Below are 20166 nucleotides of genomic sequence, written 5' to 3' on the forward strand. Positions count from 1 at the left end.
CAAGGAACTGAATTTTTAATTTTTATCTTAATTTTAGTAGGCACGTGTGGTTAGTAGATACTAGTTTGGATGAAACAACTGAAAAACAGTTTCTTTGGAAAATAAAAATTAAAAGGTAAAATAAAAATGGGACCTTACCAAATTTACATCAAGTTGTTAGCAATAGGTCTCAGAGCCACTTAACCATCCTGACAAATGTGTTGTTTTGGTGCAGTGTTTTACACACAGAATAATTTTTCCAAGTGTCCCTCAGGGAAGCTTAATGAACTACCAAGAAATTTCTCATTTGTCTTGAAAGCTGCTTAACAAAAAACAAGTAAACCTACTAGCAAAATTTTAGCTTTGTTAAAAATGTGTTTTCATCTGAATTCCTTTGAAATATTGTCAGCAAATGACAAAAAAAGGCTCGCAGAGGTTCTTAGATGAGTCTTAGAAATAGACATGCTCTAAAATTTCATTCTACCTTAGAATGTGTGATAAAGCAAAAGCGAGCTATATGATGTACCTAAAGTACTGGGGCATTTGTATGGTCCATGGACAAATACTGTCCTGACTGCTTTTTAAAAATAATAAGTATGAAACATAAAACATAGCCCCAGGCATGCAGAGGGCCATAACAAGGGCAATGTTAACTGAGTGAACTTTGACTTAGAAAAAGGTCTTGTCATGAAAGGGGAATGGATGCTGGGGTGATAGGAAGATTAAATAAAAAGAAAAGAAAACATGTTATGATTCATCCACAAACTTTAATAAATGTTATAATTTGAAGGTAAGTAGGCCAAATGTAAATTTCATTTTAAAAGACCCTCTGTCTGAAAGAATAGGATGAGAACTTACTTAATATTAATTTGTTCTATTTTTGTTGAATAGACAAGACTAGCAAAATTACAGTTTATCCTAACTGGGGAAATACAAAATTTATATGAATTGTTCAGATAGCAAAGGAAGATAAGGGGGAGATACGGAGAAAAATTCAAAGGAAAAATAGGTCAGTTTACAAATGAAGGAGTATTGTTATTGACAATTCTATATTAATGAACTGAAAATAAAGACAGTGATAGAAAAGATTTATTAAATCTATCTAAAGTATATATAAATACAAAATAGCATAATGCTTAAAACTTAGAACATTCGTCTTCAAAACTTTCTTATATAAATATTTTAATTTCTTTTTTTAAGGATTTAATTTCATTTTTTATGGTGTTACCTATGCTTTGGCATGAACAAGGAAAACATTATTCCACATTAAAGATATTTGGAAAATGCATTTCAGAGTAATATTTTATTTTGCTTAGGATCATATGACTAGTAAATGATAGAATTGCAAACCAGAATAAGGTCTTCTGACTTTTAGATTTGACTGAACAGGTAAGTTTGAGGGTGAGGATCACAGCAAGTTCACAATGTAAGTGGAAGGAAGAAGAAAAAAGAAAAAAGAAAAAAGAAAAAGAAGAAATTAAAAAAATTGAGGGATTAAAGAATGAAGTGATTGCCAAATGATTCTGCTTTGTAGAAAGAAAATTAAGATTAAATTTATGTCTATGATCTTTGCAAGATTAATTTTCAACTTTTTAAGAAATTAAGTTACTCTCTAAAGGACAAAAGATTCATCTATGAAAGTTTGTGATGTTGGTTGCCACTTTAAAAAATGTCCAGATGTGAAATCTGCTCTTTTCCTGTGTTTCAAGTGAAGGCATGCTATAATGAAACTTCCCCATGATATTATGATATAATTTCCCTTAATTTGGACTACCTATGCTAAAGATATGTGTGTATATATGTGTTTATGCTATTTTAATTATTATAAATATACATATTTTATGTATCACAAATATATCATTTATTAAATATGAATAATTAAAATATATTTATATAAATATTATAGATGCTTTTAATATATTTTATAGTCTATAAACATGTATCTGCATCTATTTATCTATCTATCTATGTCTCTCTATCCTCTATCTAATATGTATATTCCATTGAGCCCTTGAAGTATTTGACTGAGCTATTGGCTAGAAATAGGAAATTACAATATCTCTTTAACTTTCTCTTTATTATTCTATGGCCTGTTATTTATAAATCATTTTTTTTCATATTCCAAGTCTTGTTGACAGGAAACCAATATTTTCACACATACAAATAAACTTCAAGCACCCAATCTGATATGGGTATAAACCACAGGGACCTACTACTTCCCATGGTTGGAACTCAGGGGAAATTAGTTTGTGTAATGATTTACATATGTCTTCATTTTCTTCTTCAGATTTCCATCTTATCTCACATATATCAGTAGTAATATTTCTACAGTAGCCAACGACAGTGTGTTGATCATTTTCCTTGAGGCAAGCATGACGACGTTTCAAAGGTTGACAGTTTGTGCTGACAGAGCCTGAAGATGAAGTTTTTTTCAGACTGTGAGCCCACTAACAATCCTCACCCGTTTTTGCCCATCCTAGAAAGTGTCCTTATCTTTTCCTTCAACCTCAAATAAAATTGAATCTTGGGCAGTCTTTTCATATAGTCAAGATTTTGTGCCCTTGTTTCTATTTCATTTAAAACAAGATATATTTGGTCTTTACTTTTAGAACTAAATGAGAGCTAAACATCTTCCCTGTTGATCAACAGCTTGCATTTATGTAAGGTTAGAGTAAGATTTGTTTTAAAAGCTGGGATTAGAAAATTCAAATTGTGAAACTCTCACCTACCATTAGATTTATTAATCGAATTAAATTGCCAAAAACGAGGCAGAAAACAATATACTGTGAAGACAAAGAGCAAACAGATTTTATTATTCTGAAGGAATTAATTTTTTTTATCTTATGTAACCATAGCTCAACGTGGTGTGTGCTATCAGATTCATTAGTGCTACTGCAGGCAGAATATGCTGTAACAAACAACATACTTAACTGTTTTAGAAAGCATAGCTGCCCCTAAGAGGTTCAGGACAGTTTAAATATTGTGATTTTCTCATTCTTTCAACTATAAAATAAAATTTTACTTTCACCCTTTCATTTTTAAGATAACCTGATTTTATATTCTCTGAGTTCCTTGATGTGCAGATTAACATTTTTGATCTGTGCTAAAAAGCAAAAGAGATGACAGTCAAATGCTAATAACTATAAAGTCCCTGAAAGCTGGGGGTTATTATCAAATTGCACCTCCAGTGGGGAAAAATGACAACATAAAATTCATTCTCTTCATAAATGGATCTTTATTAATGCTGTCAGTTCTTATTAAAATGAGCGTATGACACTAATAAGATTAAGTAACTCTTGACTTCATCACTATGAACAGAGTCCTGGTTAACATTCATAGTCCACTAATGCCTTTCATTAAATATATCCGGTATTAATAGTCCCACATGGAACATATATACGCAGGACATTTTGGATAAGGCAATTCTGGAATATATAAATTAAGACTCCAAAAAGCAAACGTGTTACCAAGCCTGATTAATTTACACTTACCCTGCCCCTTGACCTGATAATACCAACTAAATAAGAAATACTGATAGATTTTATGTTGATTATTATTAGGTGCATACTTATTGTTCATTGTTCGCTATACATAAATAAAAACCAATTTGATGTTTAATTTTATGTCTGTCAAAAGGAATGACTTAAAATCTAATACAAATGTGTATTTACATAAGACAAAATTATTTGATACAGAATTCTTTAATGAAAAAACAAGGTTTGGTTACCCAGATCTTCTTATCTTCTGTAACTCTGAACAGTGATAAGAATCTGAGATAATAAATGTCCTGATATGTGTAGTTTATTTGGCATAAATTATTCTGTTTTGTCTGTACCACTTTATATTGACTATACAACACTGTGTGGTGGAGGCACCCTCTTAGTGAACTGAAATATGATGTCTCACTCAACCTTAGGCCAGAAAAAATTGGTGGACTGGTGAATTTTTCTATCAGAGGTGATGATAAAATCCAGGTCATTTGGGGGAAACTCTGGTTTTGTTTTAATTTGATCTATGAAATAATGTCTATAGTTTTATGCTTTTATCAAGTTTCATGCTCATATGAATTTAGACTAGTTTTTGAAGAAATTATTCTTTACCAAAAAACATAAAATGCATGTAAAAATTAGTTCTTACTTCAAAATCAAATACTAAAGAAATTAATATTCTCTCTTTGCATTTGTCAGTTTATAGTCATCTTCAAAAAGTCAATAGAAAAGTATGAATAATTCAATAAATGAATATCATAATAAATCAAATAAATTGCTTTGACCACAAATTAAAGTTTAGTAAATCTTTGTGGAAGTGTCTTTTATGACACTTTTATGACACAATGCAGGGAGAAGTTACCAGAGGGAGGACAGTATTAGGTTCAATTTAATTATAAAACACAGAGCATAATTTTCTTAACAATTTTTGAAGTGTTCTTTATGCAGTGGTGTTTTTACTTACAGAAATTAATATCTTCACCAATATTATTCTACAAATATATGATAATTTGTTTTATCCATAAAATGTTCATCTCATTTCTGGAGCATTCAGTGCATCAAAATAGAAAATCCATGTGCATGAATACACAAATAAGTGTCTCTTAACAAAATTATAAAACTAAAGCTGTCCATTTATTTTTCACTTGCTGTGAAATGTGAGAGGTAATTCTAAATGACCAGTCATAAGAAACCTATTGCTTTTTAAAAACACATTGAAAGGATGTTTAGGGGGGTTATATTTTACTTGCTACTCGTAGACATCTCTATCCTTGCAAATAAACTAAAAAAGTAGTACCAAGTTATGTAATAGGAAATTCAAATAAAAGACCTTTTGAGGAAAGTAATTAGAAATATTATTTCATTAAACAAAACAAGTTTTAAAACTGAGTATTATAAAACGTAGTTTTTAATTATCTAACCTAATTTAAATTTGTCCTGGAGATCTCAGTCAAGAATTTTATTTTCTGAAGGATATTCTCATGAATATTTCTCATCCTGTTGCTTATTTTGAATATGGAAGTCCATTTTTTTAATCTTCTCCTATAGAATGAAGTCAAATTCTACAGAATGAAAAACTGTTGTATTAAACATTAGCTGTAACAGTAACTTATTATGATCTAATGTCTTACTCTAATTTCAGTCATCTAAATTTAACATATACTTAATAAGTGCCCAATGTTCAAAGTCTCAAGGGATAAATATACATTTGAAAAATAGTCACTCTCCCCAAGGAGCTTAATAACAGACATTAAAGAGAGTATATTTTTACACTAGTGATTGTAAGGAAGAAAACATATTTATTATATTAAAAGAACACTTTATTTTGAATTGGTCATTCTACATTAAGAACATGGAATTATTTTAAGTCCTCATAGTTTCAGAAAAGTTAAAAGTTCCAAATCTACTATTAGTAGATTTTCACCAAGTACCTTTTATATTTTATTTTTTATCAGGCCTGCAATTATGGCAGTGAGACTTTTTCCCAACATTTGTCTTCAAAAGAGTTTTGAGACTGGAAATAAAACCTTTTATGATGAAAATGGTAATTCCTGTGCTAGGTGATAATTACATGAGTCTTTCTATTCTCTTAATCCTCAAATTTGTTACCTATGCCTCCAGATCCTCTTGTAGATAATGGGGAAAATTTAAATTATCCTTATCGAAGAAACAGGGATATCATAAAAATTAATGAAATAAGAAAAATATATAAAATTTGCTGAGAACCTTAAAAAGTGTTCTATAAACAATAATTATTTGTTTGCTCTATAGTTTAAGTTCAGTTATAGTCTTTCCCAATTTTTCAAAAAGCGTGCTTTATACTCATTAGAAAGCTTATTTTACAACCTAAATCTACTTTCATACATATTTTATGTATGTGTACAGAGAAAAATATGACAGCATTATTCTCTTTCTCAATCAATGCCATTGGCTCCATATTTATGTCTGGACCTCGTTCAATTTAAAGCAAACATACTTACATTTACCTTTGTTAGCTTATCTCTTGAATCAAATGTCTGCCCTTCATTTGTATTTGCCTCCTCCTGGCCCTCCATATGACTATGATACTGCTAATGTGAATATTTTCTCAAATACGGCCTCTACCATCTAGAACTGCTTTATTTACAACTCTTTACTGCACCATTTAAAAAGTAAAATTTCCTATCCTTTTTCATGCTGCAAACTTTTTCCATTTTCCTATTTTTTTAAGTCAATCATGATTGTCTTTTTGCTGTGGATTCTGTAGGAAAGATATGTAATTCAACTAAAAGTAATCTATAAAGTTCTATACAAATTAAATTATTTATAATCCATTAATTTTTAAATTAAATTTACTCATCTTTGGATTGTTTAGAGTATCACTTTGTTCCTTGATTAACCGTCTACTTCATTATTTTTATTACTGATAACAAAGCTCTCCTTGTCCCTGGCCAACCTGTTTTTTAATTTTTTTAATTTTTAACCTTTCTAAATTAAATAGGCTTTAAATATCATTTTCAAGCTGAAGATTTGCCAGAACGAGCCTCTCATGGATGCTAGTGTGTTTTTCTGGTGTATTGAGGGGGCCAAAATATTCTCTGAGGAAAAGAGTTTGCTTAGAAGACTATTGAAAATAGGAGTTAGTGATAGAGGTGATTCACCCATATTCACAAAACATTTCCACAATGAGGTATGAACAATTCTTTCTACTGACAACAACTTTAGTGTTTTGTGTTAGTGTGATATTGAATGATTTTTGTTGTTGTTTTCCTCTCAAATAGCTGCATAACTCTCTGCTTTCACACATGCTTGGCAATTTCTGTTTCACAAATAACTGGATTTTCTTTTGTAGTTGCAGTTACCTGTGTTGCTTTAAAAGAGAACTGATTATTTTAATGATTGCTTAGGCAATATTTCTAGTCATTTTAGGTGTTGCTTTCTCAAATGATTTCTGCAGGAACAATGGACACATGATTTTGTCTGTAGAGTTCAGATTTAATTTGTAGACTAAAGAAAGAATTATCTTTGTGTGCTTTATGTATATTTTTTACCTCTATTTTATCCCCATCTGGTTTTCTATTTATGTAAAACAAGGGTGACCTGGGAAAGGCAGTACAGCCCAGAGAAGACAAGTAATGACTCTCTAGCAATTTACTATGCTGATGGGCAATGACTGTAATGGGGTATGGGGGGGACTTGATCATTTGAGTGAATGTTGTAACCACAATGTTGCTCATGTGAAATCTTCATAAGATTGTATATCAATGATACTATAATAATAAAAAAATTTTTTTAAGGGTGACCAGAGAAGTTATCCTCCAAATAAGGACATTTTTGTAAATGAAAACCACACCTCTTAATAATGAAACAGGGACAACCAGAATACATAGTCACAATACATAAAACCCAAAATATCTAGACTAGTTCCTTCTTTGCCATTTTCCGTTCCTTCTTCTTCCTGAAGGTCTGGACTACCTTGAAGCAGAGATCTGCCACTTCCTGCATAGCATCAATGAACTCAACTCTTTCTTGCACAAATGCAAAGAACACTCTTTGTTTATTTTAGCTGAATAACTCTCAGGCTGAATTAGCTCAATTGGCAAAAGATTAGTTTGTGAAGAATTATCTGGCAAAAGACATGCTGTCATCAAATTTATGTAGAGTGACTCTTTCTGAGCTGGCATTGTTCATCTCATGTAGTGTTCACTAAAGCTACATAAGCAAGAGAATGGCATGTGAAGTAGATGCAATTTCATTAAGAATTATTTTATTTTGGACAAAAGATTTCCTTAACATTGTTTATTTGAAGACTATCTGTCTCCTGTTCCCATTCACTGATTCACAAAAGGTATGAGGATTAAACTTCTGGTAAAGTCACCATCAGATATGTCTATCTATATTTACATATCCATATCTTTATGTAAGTTATATGTATTGTGATGGTGACTGAAGTGGCCATATTCTATTCTAGAAGAGCTAATGATTTTCCTAAAAATAAATGTAATTTTTCCCCAGAAATGTTCTACATGGATTGACTGATTGAACCAGATATGCAGAATTCTATTTTAAAGTCAATTGTGCTTATCAGGATAAGTGATCTTTTATATAACGTTATCCATGTAAAGTAAAGTGATTCAGTGAATTAGTAAACACATTTCAGGAATGTTTATTTGGAAACTTGCCTTTAATTCTTAGAGATGGCTGGAATTTTTTAGCATACTCTCTAGTAAATATAATTGAATTAGACTGAAGTACCTAGTTAATAGAGTTAATAGCAATTGCTACAAACCTAAATAATTATGGTGATAATAAAAATCAAGTTAAATACAGGATGTGGTATAGAGTTCAGGTAGCTTATTAATCCAGGTGCTTAACAGTATACATTTGACTTTAGAGTAATAATGTTGTAAAATGCAATTGTCTATTATAGATTCCTTAACTTTACATTAATTAAGTGGTCTTCTTTCACCTCTTGGCAGTTTGCCAAATTACAAATGATTTTGTCAGAGAAAAATGTCTTTTTCACAAGTTAAAATTACTATTTACTAAATGTTTACCCTTCTACTCTCATTGATAGTTCTAATATATTTCAAAAATACATATCCCAGTGTTTCAAATTTTTGAAAAATTGTAATTTCATTAAATTAGAGTTTGATAATTACAATGTAACTTCAAAATCTATCACATGAGCACTGCTTTAATATTCAGGCTTCTTTGTGCATACTATTATATTCATGAAAGTAACAGCATAATTCTATATCACGCATTCATTCAAACCCATAGTCAATACTTTGTTATTCTGTAGTTAATAATCAAATGTAAGTGAATCATATCCTTTATCATTACATTTTATTTTTCTGAAAAATACTTTAAAATAATTCCTAGCAATTTTCTACTTCAGCAGAGGTATACTGAGATTCCCAGAAACCATTTTAAAAATCTGAAATCATTCATGGTATTAAACTCATATCTCCATTAGATATTTTTCCCTGTTATTAGTAAGCTCTCCTCTAGATCAGTGTTGTAGCACCCTTGTTCTTGGTTTCCATTACATGCAGAATATTTTACAAGGAGCAGCAATCTTCCTTCCACTCAGGTAACAGCTCACAGCATATTGGTGTGTTTATTTAGATGAGTAGGGATTGTTAAGGGGTTTTCAAATTGAGCTTTGTAGGTATCAGAAACCTCAGTGCAACAGGAAGCATTGGTAAAGAAATTCCTCCTTTAAAATTCATTTCAGTGCAGCTACCTTCCCTTAGAAGATGTTTTTGGTTGTTTTACACATTTCCTTAAACAATTTCTCTTCTAACTATGGCTTCTCTCTGAGGCTCTGATAATATGCAGAGGCTGTGCATACCTACAGTTTTAGCTTCTGCATTCATTTCCCATGGGAAAATAGAAGTATTATACTGGCTTTGGTCCTGTAAGACTTTTCCATTAGCTTTTCGTCAAGATAAAAAAAATTTCTCTTATTTTTACCAAATTGCCCAGTTATCATCCTTTAATCACAGTAACTTTATTAATGCTACAGGATGTTTTTGTGGGCATAATAGTTTGGAACTTGATTTTGAGAACACTTTATTCTGAAAATCTTATTAAGATATGTGATTTTCCAAATGTAACATCTATTTTCCTACTACAGTTAAGCCTGTACCTATTTTTGTACCCCACCTTTTTACACTAAGATTTCTAGTTGCACACGGGCTGAAAATAGGTTTGTGTATTCATGACATTAATTGGTAAACTATTTAATGTATGTCATAAAAAAGGAGACAATTCAAAAGAAAGACTAAAAATTTCCAGTCCTAAAATGTCCCAATTCAAAAGAAAGTTAAACTAAAATTCTTTTCTTCCAACTTTATACTTTTGATGCATTTACTTTATAACCCTTAACTGCCAAGAATTGTCACATCTTTTGACATGTATGACAGTTCTTTAAGTAGAATAAGAGAAAGGCATTATAGTAATAGGTAAGGAATGAACAATATCAAGCTTCCTGATAGATTACAAATAGTGATAATTCTGCTGTTGTTTTTCCCTTCACTGTCCACTGGATTGTCCATTATTACTCTATAAGATGCAAATTAAGATATTCAATGACCCATGGAAAATTTTCTATATTTTGTTATAAATCTATATTCACTGAGATTTCATCAGTAAATCGCTAAGCAATCATGAAATTCTAAGAATTACATTTGAATATTGTAAAAATATTTATAAAACCTTAATGTTTAAACCACTGTGGTCTTTCACATATTGTCACTGATCAAATACGAACATATAAAAACAATATTAGATTTAAATTTACATAAGTGTAAAATAAAAAGGGTTGGACATATTCATATCAGATAAATAAAATAATGTCTTGTATATATAACATTTCCATTTCCCATATTTTCAGTTTCATTTAGCTCTGATTGTGTAAGAACCTGCCTTGGAAACTGAACCAAATTTTGTTTTAAAATTTTAGTTGAAAATTCAAGGTCAGCTGAGGAAAAGATTTTCACAGTTCTATAGCTAGGTGGTCTGATAATTACACATAACTTGGATTCATTAAGTTCATGTATTATTTTTTAAATTGTATTGCTTTTACCACCTATAATTTCAATCTATTGTACAAATCTTGGAATTCTTAAATGGTGCTTCCATTAGTCACAAGTAGAAATCAGTTGAGTGCTATTCTGGCCTAGCATACAAATGATCAAAGTCATAAGCTCCTCCTAGAGACATTTAATCCATTTGTATTTTCATGAAATTAAATATTACTGTAAGTGGAGCCAACATGGCGGCTTGAGTAGGACATTGGGAATCTCCTCCCAAAAACATATATTTTTGAAAATACAACAAATACAACTAATCCTAAAAGAGAGACCACAAGAGACAAGACAACAGCCAGACTACATCCACACGTGTGAGAGCCCAGCGCCTGGTGAAAGGGGTACGATACAAGCCCTGGCCCAGCGGGACCCGAGCACACATCCCCCCAGCTCCCGGCGGGAGGGAGAGGGAGCCCAGGACTGCTAAACACCCAGCCCCAGTCACCCGCACCAGAGCGCAGACACAGTGCATGCATGGACGGCTGGAAACTAGGGAAACAGGGCAGCAAGACCTGTGAGCGGGTTCCGAAGCTGACGCCCTTGTGCCAAAGAAAAGTGAGTGCTTTTTGAAAGTCTTAAAGAGACAGGGATGTAACAGCTGGACATAAACAACACAGGTCACAGCCCAGTAGCTGGAAATTATAGGGGAAACCAGGTGCACTAACCCCCTGGGCAACAGCTCTGAGACCCCTCACAGAGGTAAACAGCCAAACAGCCCCCTGCCCATTACCCCTCTGGGCATGGCAAAAACAGAGAAGCACCCTAAGGCAGGCCTTGCCCTCAGAAAGGGAGCTTCCTCCATACTGGGCTAGACACAAAGACCCAGCTTACACGCAATTACCCAACATAAGCCACTAGGGGTAACGCAGTTGTCCCAGTAAAGAAAGGCCAGTAGAAAGTGGAAAGTTTGACATCCCCAGCTGACAGTCAATAGCACCTATCAACATGAAAAGGCAAAAAAATATGATCCAGACAAGACTAACCCAGACAGCTTTGGCATCTCCTACATCTTCCCCTGAGAAGGAACCTGGGGAGATAGATTTAGCCAGTCTTCCTGAAAAAGAATTCAAAACAAAAGTCATAACCATGCTGATGGACTTGCAGAGAAATATGTAAGAACTAAGGAAGGAGAATACAGAAATAAAAGAAGCTCTGGAAGGACTTCAAAACAGAATGGACGAGATGAAAGAGACCATTAATGGACTAGAAAACAGAGAACAGGAATGCAGAGAAGCTGATGAAGAGAGAAATAAAAGGATCTCCAGGAATGAAAGAATTCTAAGAGAGCTGAGTGACCAATCAAAACGGAACAACATCTGCATTATAGGGGTACCAGAAGAAGAAGAGAGAGAAAAAGGGATAGAAAGTGTCTTTGAAGAAATAATTGCTGAAAACTTCCCCAAACTAGGGGAGGAAATGGCGTCTCAGACCACAGAGGTACACAGAACTCCCATGACAAGGGATCCAAGGAGGGCAACACCAAGACACATAATAATTAAAATGGCAAAGATCAAAGACAAGGACAAAGTATTAAAGGCAGCCAGAGAGGAAAAAAAGGTTACCTACAAAGGAAAACCCATCAGGTTATCATCAGACTTCTCAACAGAAACCCTACAGGGCAGAAGAGAATGGCATGATATACTTAATGCAATGAAACAGAAGGGCCTCTAACCAAGACTACTGTATCCAGCACGATTATCATTTAAATATGAAGGAGGGATTAAACAATTCCCAGACAAGCAAAAGTTGAGGGAATTTTCCTCCCACAAACCACCTCTACAGGGCATCTTACAGGGACTGCTCTAGATGGGAGCACTCCTAAAAAGAGCACAGAACAAAACACCCAACATATAAAGAAGGGAGGAGAAGGAATAAGAAGGGAGAGAAATAAAGAATGATCAGACCATGTTTATAATAGCTCAACAAGAGAGTTAAGTTAGACAGCAAGATAGTAAAGAAGCTAACCCTAAACCTTTGGTAACCACAAACTTAAAGCCTGCAATGGCAATAAGTACATACCTTTCAATAATCACACTAGATGTAAATGGAGAGAATGCACCAATCAAAAGACAGAGAGTAAAAGAATGGATAAAAAACCAAGATCCATCCATATGCTGCTTACAGAGACTCACCTTAAACCCAAAGACATGCACAGACTTAAAGTCAAGGGATGGAAAAAGATATTTCATGCAAACAACAGAGAGAAAAAAGCAGGTGTTGCAATTCTAGTATCAGACAAAACAGACTTCAAAATAAAGAAAGTAACAAAAGATAAAGAAGGACATTACATAATTATAAACAGCTCAGTGCAACAAGACGATATAACCATTATAAATATATATGTACCCAATACAGGAGCACCAACATATGTTAAAAAAATACTAACAGAACTAAAGGAGGAAATAGACTGCAATGCATTCATACTGGGAGACTTCAACACACCACTCACTCCAAAGGAAAGATACACCAGACAGAAAATAAGTAAGGACACAGAGGCACTAAACAACACACTAGAACAGCTGGACCTAATAGACATCTACAGAACTCTACATCCAAAAGCAACAGGATACAAATTCTTCTCAAGTGCACATGGAACATTCTCCAGAATAGACCACATACTAGGCCACAAAAAGAGCCTCAATAAATTCCAAAAGATTGAGATCGTACCAACCAACCAACTTTTCAGACCACAAAGGCATAAAACTAGAAATATACTGTACAAAGAAAGCAAAAAGGCTCACAAACACATGGAGGCTTAACAACACGCTCCTAAATAATCAGTGGATCAATGACCAAATCAAAATGGAGACCCAGCAATATATGGAAACAAATGACAACAACAACACAAAGCCCCAACTACTGTGGGACACAGCGAAAGCAGTCTTAAGAGGAAAGTATATAGCAATCCAGGCATATTTAAAAAAGGAAGAACAATCCCAAATAAATGGTCTAATGTCACAATTATCGAAATTGGAAAAAGAACAAATGAGGCCTAAGGTCAGCAGAAGGAGGGACATAATAAAGATCAGAGAAGAAATAAATAAAATTGAGAAGAATAAAACAATAGCAAAAATCAATGAAACCAAGAGCTGCTTCTTTGAGAAAATAAATAAAATAGATAAGCCTCTAGCCAGACTTATTAAGAGGAAAAGAGAGTCAACACACATCAACAGAATCAGAAACGAGAAAGGAAAAATCACTACGGACCCCACAGAAATACAAAGAATTATTAGAGAGTACTATTAAAACCTATATGCTAACAAGCTGGGAAACCTAGGAGAAATGGACAACTTCCTAGAAAAATACAACCTTCTAAGACTGACCCAGAAAGAAATAGAAAATCTAAACAGACCAATTACCAGCAACTAAATTGAAGCGGTAATCAAAAAACTACCAAAGAACAAAACCCCCGGGCCAGATGGATTTACCTCAGAATTTTATCAGACATACAGAGAAGACAAAATACCCATTCTCCTTAAAGTTTTCCAAAAAATAGAAGAAGAGGGAATACTCCCAAACTCATTCTATGAAGCCAACATCACCCTAATACCAAAACCAGCAAAGACCCCACCAAAAAACAAAACTACAGACCAATATCCCTGATGAACGTAGATGCAAAAATACTCAACTAAATATTAGCAAACCAAATTCAAAAATACATCAAAAGGATCGTACACCATGACCAAGTAGGATTCATCCCAGGGATGCAAGGATGGTACAACATTCAAAAATCCATCAACATCATCCACCACATCAACACAAATAAACACAAAAACCACATGATCATCTCCATAGATGCTGAAAAAGCATTCGACAGAAATTCAACATCCATTCATGATAAAAACTCTTAGCAAAATGGGTATAGAGGGCAAGTACCTCAACATAATAAAGGCCATTTATGATAAATCCACAGCCAACATTATACTGAACAGCGAGAAGCTGAAAACTTTTCCTCTTAGATTGGGAACTAGACAGGGATGCCCACTCTCCCCACTGTTATGTAACATAGTACTGGAGGTCCTAGCCACGGCAATCAGACAAAACAAAGAAATACAAGGAATTCAGATTGGTAAAGAAGAAGTTAAACTGTCACTATTTGCAGATGACATGATACTGTACATAAAAAACCCTAAAGATTCCACCCCAAAACTACTAGAACTGATATCAGAATACAGCAAAGTTGCAGGATACAAAATTAACACACAGAAATCTGTGGCTTTCCTATACACTAACAATGAACCAACAGAAAGAGAAATCAGGAAAACAACTCCATTCACAATTGCATCAAAAAGAATAAAATACCTAGGAATAACCCTAACCAAAGAAGTGAAAGACTTATACTCTGAAAACTGCAAGTCATTCTTAAGAGAAATTAAAAGGGACACTAACAAATGGAAACTCATCCCATGCTCATGGCTAGGAAGAATTAATATCATCAAAATGGTCATCCTGCCCAAAGCAATATACAGATTTGATGCTATCCCTATCAAACTACCAGCAACATTCTTCAGTGAACTGGAACAATAATTCAAAAATTCATATGGAAACACCAAAGCCCCCAAATAGCCAAAGCAATCCTGAAAAAGAAGAATAAAGTAGGGGGGATCTCACTCCCCAACTTCAAGCTCTACTACAAAGCCATAGTAATCAAGACAATTTGGTACTGGCACAAGAACAGAGCCACAGATCAGTGGAACAGACTAGAGACTCCAGACATTAACCCGACATATATGGTCAATTAATATTTGATAAAGGAGCCATAGACATACAATGGCGAAATGACAGTCTCTTCAACAGATGGTGCTGGCAAAACTGGACAGCTACATGTAGGAGAATAAAACTGGGCCATTGTCTAACCCCATATACAAAAGTAAACTCAAAATGGATCAAAGACCTGAATGTAAGTCATGAAACCATTAAACTCTTGGAAAAAAACATAGGCAAAAACCTCTTAGACATAAACATGAGTGACCTCTTCTTGAACATATCTCCCTGGGCAAGGAAAACAACAGCAAAAATGAACAAGTGGGACAGTATCAAGCTGTAAAGCTTCTGTACAGCAAAAGACACCATCAATAGAACAAAAAGGAACCCTACAGTATGGGAGAATATATTTGTAAATGACAGATCCGATAAAGACTTGACATCCAAAATATATAAAGAGCTCACATGCCTCAACAAACAAAATACAAATAACCCAATTAAAAAATGGGCAGAGGAACTGAACATACAATTCTCCAAAAAAGAAATACAGATGGTCAACAGACACAAGAAAAGATACTCCACATTGCTAATTATCAGAGAAATGCAAATAAAAACTACAATGAGGTATCACCTCACACCAGTAAGGATGGCTACCATCCAAAAGACAAACAACAACAAATGTTGGTGACGCTGTGAAGAAAGGGGAACCCTCCTACACTGCTAGTGGGAATGTAAATTAGTTCAACCATTGTGGAAAGCAGTATGGAGGCATATCAAAATGCTCAAAACAGACTTACCATTTGACCCAGGAATTCCACTCCTAGGAATTTACCCTAAGAACGCAGCAATCAAGTTTGAGAAAGACAGATGCACCCCTATGTTTACCTCTGCACTATTTACAATAGCCAAGAATTGGAAGCAACCTAAATGTCCATCGATAGATGAATGGATAAAGAAGATGTGGTACATATACACAATGGAATACTACACAGCCATAAGAAGATGGCAAATCCTACCATTTGCAGCAACATGGATGGAGCTGGAGGGTATTATGCTCAGTGAAATAAGCCAAGCGGAGAAAGAGAAATACCAAATGATTTCACTCATCTGTGGAGTATAAGAACAAAGGAAAAACTGAAGGAACAAAACAGCAGCAGAATCACAGAACCCAAGAATGCACTAACAGGTACCAAAGGGAAAGGAATGGGAAGGATGGGTGGGTAGGGTGTGATAAGTGGGGGTGAAAAAGAAGGGGGTTATTAAGATTAGCATGCACAATGGGGGTGGGTGGGAGAAAGGGATGGCTGTAGAACACAGAGAAGACATGTAGTGATTCTACAACATTTTGCTATGCTGATGGACAGTGACTGTAAAGGGGTTTATAGGGGAGACCTGGTATAGGGGAGAGCCTAGTAAACATAATATTCTTCATGTAAGTGTAGATTAATGATAACAGAAAAAAAAAAGCAGTTCCTGTGTGGTGAACTCCAATGAGTTCTACACAATGGCATAAAGGGCATATCAAAGTGTGGGCAAAGGGTCTGTTTGTGTTTATACAGAGGATCAAAGCCTAATTTGGCTACCCAGAAAATGAACTAAGATATGATATAAAGAAGAACTTCCAACATCAGCACTCTATGGAAGACTCATACCAGAAGATGATCATCAAAAAACCTCAACAAAGATCCAGATCCAGGTGCTGCTACAGCTGTAGCTGTATTCATCCCACCGTTTCCTGGACTTGCCATTGGAATGAAGAAGGAGATATCTAAGCTGGCCTGTGCATACAGTAAAACAACAAATTTGACTGGATCTATACTGTTGGAACTCAACCAAGAATTAGGAGAAGTACAAGTTGTACCACTCCAAAATCTTACAACTACAGACTATCTACTGTTAAAAGAACATATGAGATGTGAACAGTTCCCAGGAATGGGTTGTTTTAATTTGTCTGATTTCTCTCAGACTGTTCAAGTACAGTTGGACAATATCCATCATATCATAGATAAATTTTCACAAATGCCTAGGATGCCTAACTGGTTTTCTTGGTTTCACTGGAGATGGCTGGTAAGTATAGATCTGCTTTGTTTATGTAACTGTATTCCTATTATGTTAATGTGTGTGTACAATTTAATTAGTAGCTTAAAACCTATATATGCTTAAGTTACTCTACAAGAAGGTATGTCAAAGAAATAATCTTCCCATGTTTTCTTCCGCCTGCTACTTCTATAGCTTTTCTTCTTCCTTCCTAATTACAACCCTTAAATCGAATTCATGCCTCATATTGAATTTACCGAGTATCATAATTCCTCCCAGTGATAAAAATACCTCAAGAAAAATGCTGGGCATAGAAGCCACAGGGCATAAATCTGCAAAGAAGTAAAAAGCTAACCTTTTCAAACAATATGGCCTCTCTCTCACTTACCAACTTTACATTTCCCTGTATGGCCCCAGAAGATGACTGGTTTGCCAGAGACGGGTAAGATTCCTCAAGGGAGGAACAATCTAAGACAGGCACAGTCGCAGGGGGGCCATCAGGTGAGAAATAGGGGATCAACAGTGGTGAGGCTTAGAACCTCACGCCCCCTGTTTTGAGAGAAATCTTATGTATCCGTGGATGTTTTATTGCCCTTGTCTAGCTTGGATTAACACAACGTCTACAGGCACACACCTGGTCATCTACATTTGCTCTCTTACAACACTAAACTATGTTTTCTACCTTTATCTTGCATCTACCTACCACTTCAGCATTTTATTAAAAATAATAATAATAATAAATGGAGAAATGTGGGATCCACATATAAATCAAGTGTAAAAATCAAACGAATATTCATATTTGACCTGATTGTTTATAGTTCATAATGCATGATCAAAATCGAAAGTTTCTGTGATGACTGCCCTTGTACTGTTCACCATGTAAGAACTTACTCACTATGTAAGAATTTGTTCACCATGTAAGAACTTATTCGTTATGCTTCAGAAGATTGGAGACTGACGAAAATTAGGCTTGGGGTGGATTAATGATTGTGCATTGAGCATTGACTCCCCTATACTGAATTTTATTGTTGTTAACAACCATTTGATCAATAAATATGAGAGATGCCCTCTCAAAAAAAAAAATTAAATATTACTTATTGGTTATTTCATGGTTTCTAAAAGTTTAATTAACCACAAGATAAGAAAGTCTATACAAAAATGTGTTTACTTATAGTCAGCTAACTGACTCAGTGATATTTGTGCAAATGATTATAATGCATAAATATGGTAAGTTTCTTTCTTTTATATTTCTCAGTGTCTTTTTTTATTATTTGTAGCACCCTGTAAGTATAACTACAGTTGTACTGATTTCAGAGTAAAACCTTATTTTTAGATATAATTTGATCATTTTATCTTAGGATTGTAATTCTCAATATGTTGTCCCAGGGTTTCTCAACATTGGCACTATTTGGAGCTGTATAATTATTTCTTGTGGGGTGTGGTAGGGTTGAATAAGGGCTATCTTGTGCCTTGTAGAAGTTTAGCAGTTTTTCTGGCCTCTACCCACTAAGTACCAGTAGCATTCTCATGTCTAGTTTTGACAATCAAAAATATTTCCTGAGTTTGCTAAATATCCTAAATATCCCCGGTTGCTGGAGGGTGTAGTTCTCAGTAGACAATACTGCTTTGGTCCATCCTTGTACATCATACTGTGGTAAGACCATATTTTGTCTTTTTCAGTAACTCTAAGGAAAAGTCATGTTGTTTTGGACCCTTCCAAAAACATTCAAGTGATGATTATTTTCAGATGAAAATATACTTCATAAGTCTTTAAACAATAAATGCGATCAAACAGTTTCTTAGACCTCAGTGATCATAGGTAGGATAGTATTAGCATATATAATAAAATTATTAATAGAAAGATTTTATAAAGTAATAGTGATTTTTAATTTGCAAAATGTATGGTAACTTTAAATATAGAAGTTACTTTCTTATCTATATAACTGAAAGGGAAGACAATATTAAATGATAAAGCAGAGTAGCCTGAGAAATGGTTTTCTTCTCATTTCAGGTAGAATAAACAATTTATTAATTGCACAAAAATATTTCAACATTTATTATTTTATTATATGTCAAGAAGACAGTATTCACTAGCAAAATCTTAACTTATATAATCAATTCATTTCACAGATTGAATATTAATATTAACCAAGTATGTGTGTCCTTTGTCAACTTAATTTCCAATCTTAGAATAAAAAATTGGAAGGATAAAATTGATATATATGAGTATATTGTTTTTATAAGTGTTAATTATAGGAGTACAGCTAGTAAACAAAGCTTTATTCTTTTTATTAGTGAAATCATTATTTTTCTAATTTGATTTCATCATTATATAAGAGTTATTAGTAATGTTAAAATAGCATACTTTGAAGAAAACTATTTACTATTTTATATGGACAAAAATGATAAAAATTAATATCTTATAGAATTAGACAAATTAAGAGCCAGTTGGAAACACAGTACATAAAGGAATAGGGATTTCATTGGTATCTGATAATACTAATATGGCTCTCTTTTTTTTTTTTTTTTTTTTTTTTTTTGAGAGGGCATCTCTCATATTTATTGATCAAATGGTTGTTAACAACAATAAAATTCAGTATAGGGGGGTCAACACTCAATGTACAATCATCAATCCATCTTAAGCCTAATTCTCGTCAGTCTCCAATCTTCTGAAGCATAACGAACAAGTTCTTACATGGTGAACGAATTCTTACATAGTGAATAAATTCTTACATGGTGAACAGTACAAGGGCATTCATCACAGAAACTTTCGGTTTTGATCATGCAATATGACCTATAAACAATCAGGTCAAATATGAATATTCGTTTGATTTTTGTACTTGATTTATATGTTGATCCCACATTTCTCCTATTATTATTAT

At 33.8% G+C, this 20166-nt stretch overlaps 1 protein-coding gene across 3 annotated transcripts in view; it reads left to right on the top strand.

The window, feature by feature from the left end:
- The window catches only part of PCDH11X (protocadherin 11 X-linked), a 797150-nt gene that overhangs the window by 82407 nt on the left and 694577 nt on the right, over nucleotides 1-20166 (top strand). The window lies entirely within an intron of this gene.

Source organism: Manis javanica, chromosome X (genome assembly GCF_040802235.1).
Source record: "Manis javanica isolate MJ-LG chromosome X, MJ_LKY, whole genome shotgun sequence".
NCBI classification, from domain to species: Eukaryota; Metazoa; Chordata; class Mammalia; order Pholidota; family Manidae; genus Manis; species Manis javanica.